Source organism: Andrographis paniculata, unplaced genomic scaffold (assembly GCF_009805555.1).
Source record: "Andrographis paniculata isolate CXL003 unplaced genomic scaffold, ASM980555v1 Contig60END, whole genome shotgun sequence".
Taxonomy (NCBI): Eukaryota; Viridiplantae; Streptophyta; class Magnoliopsida; order Lamiales; family Acanthaceae; genus Andrographis; species Andrographis paniculata.
Genome location: NW_026137596.1, coordinates 7,711,335 through 7,713,538, shown reverse-complemented (window position 1 = coordinate 7,713,538; position 2,204 = coordinate 7,711,335). Strand labels below are relative to the sequence as shown.

The following is a 2,204-nucleotide window of genomic DNA, read 5'->3' as shown; positions in this document are numbered from 1 at the left end:
AAAGTAACATGAAAATCCATCTAAAAAGCAGTAATATACGCGACCAACGAGTCTTTCAATCATTTGATCAATATAAGGGAGAGAAAAATGATCCTTTTTTTCTACCGTATTGAGCTTACGGTAATCTATGCACTGGCGTCATCCAGTTTGCTTTCGAATAGGGAGCTTTTCTCGTTCTCGAGTCTCTTCCACCATTCCTCCAACTCTCTTAGGAAATACTTGAATAGGGCTCACCCACCTACTATCGGAGATAGGGTAGATGATAGCAACATCAAGAAGCTTTAACAATTGTGGTCTTGTGATCTTTTAGAATCTTAATCAGTTTCTCTTCTTATTCTGGTGTCAATTTTGCGAAGATGATCATTGGTAGAGTATTCTTCTATCCCAAATAAGCATATTTCAGAGTCTTATGTAAAGACTTCAATTCCTATTCAGGTGTCTACATCAAAGATGATACTAAAATATGATTAGATTCATGTAAGAATATTGGAGCCAATTCATACTTTGGTGACTCTCTAGAAATTGAATTAAGCTCCTTGAGAACTTTTCTTATTCTTTTGTCTATGGCTATCTCTCTCACAGGTTCTTCCTCTAGGTGTTCCACCAACACGATTTTCAATTCATCAGAACCACTTAATTCAATTGGTTTTTGCACGTATAGATCAGTAACATCAATTGCATATAATGACTCAGAATCAACAGTGTGTTTCTCAACATAAAAAATACTGAAATGGACTTCTTCTCCATCAAATTCCAAAGCAAGGGTGCCATTCCTTACATCAATCTTTGCTCCTGCAATGCATATAAAAGGTCTACTTAGCAAAAGAGGTGGTGGGTTAAAGCAGTGTGCATCATGCATATTCAAAATATAAAAATTGACAGAAAAAATCAGGTCATTCACTTGAACTAGTGCATCCTCTATCATACCGTCGGGATAGGAATTAGTTCGATCAACAAGCTGAATGATAATACCTGTTTCTTTTAAGGGTCCTATCTTTAGAGAGTTATATAGTGATCGTAGCATAACATTGATAGCGGCGCCTAAGTCCAAGATAGCCTTAGCCACTTCTGTTTTTTCCAATTTTATAGGTGTTGGAGTATGGATTGTACGCTAGAGGTCTATTCACACCATAGTTTTCAGCATTCACATCCATTGCACATCATTCTTGAAGGGTTGGACATGCATCTTTAGGGTGTCCTACACTCGTGTATATTCCACACGTCTTGACTTGGACACCCGGTTTAGATTTTTCCACAACCATCTTGCAAACAAAGCTCGTCAACTCATAAAGTTGTTGCTGCATCGATTGGATAGCATGGTCGTTGTTGTTTCTGCTTGTCTGTCCAACATCCCTCGAACCAAATTGGTGTGTGTTTTTAGCCATCATCACAATATGATCTCAAGCTTGTGCTGGCGTCTTATTTACTAGAGCTCCACCACTTGCAGCATCGATGATGTTCTTGTCTATTAATAACAAATCATCATAAAAATATTGAATCAAAAATTGAGGGGGAATTTGATTTCGTGGACATTTAATGATAAGCTCATTAAATCGCTCCCAATATTCATGGAACATTTCACCTGAATGTTGATTGATACCACATATTTCCTTCCTCAGAATCTCAGCTCTGGAAGCTGGAAAGCACTTCTCCAAAAATTTCTTTTTTATGTTGTTCCACGTATCGATGCTTCCAGGTGGGAGATAGTAGAGTCAATCCTTTGCAGTATCTTTGAGTGAGAATGGGAAGGCTCTGATTTTGATCTGATCGCCAGTAACACTTGATGGTTTCATGCTGGAGCACACCACGTCGAACTTTTGCAAGTGTTTGTGAGATTTTTTTCCTGTAAGTCCATGAAAAGAAGGTACTAAATTAATTAAGCCAGGTTTCAGTTCAAAAGCAATCATATTATTCAAAGTTGGAAAGTTTATGCATAAGGGCTGCTGCGCCAAGTCGGGAGCAGCAAACTTCCCTTAGAGTGCGGGTATTCTCAGCCATGACAATCTCTTGATCACTTTCAGAGTCACTAGAGCTAGAGATTCTGAGGTGGTTTAAAGAATCGGCAAGCTTTGCAACTTGAGCAGCTTTTCGTTGTTTGGCTTCCTTTTGCTCAACCTTCTCGATTTCAAGATTAAATATCAGTTCACCTGTATGAGAAGAACGGGGCATAAACAAGAGGATAAATAAAAATAACACAAAAGTGT

At 38.3% G+C, this 2,204-nt stretch overlaps 1 non-coding gene across 1 annotated transcript; it reads left to right on the top strand.

Moving 5' to 3' along the window:
- Positions 1–1,515: 1,515 nt before the first annotated feature.
- LOC127260205 (small nucleolar RNA R71) lies at positions 1,516–1,622 on the top strand. The gene has a single exon (XR_007840646.1). It is a non-coding gene; the product is annotated as a small nucleolar RNA R71 (small nucleolar RNA).
- The last annotated feature ends 582 nt before the right edge of the window (positions 1,623–2,204 follow it).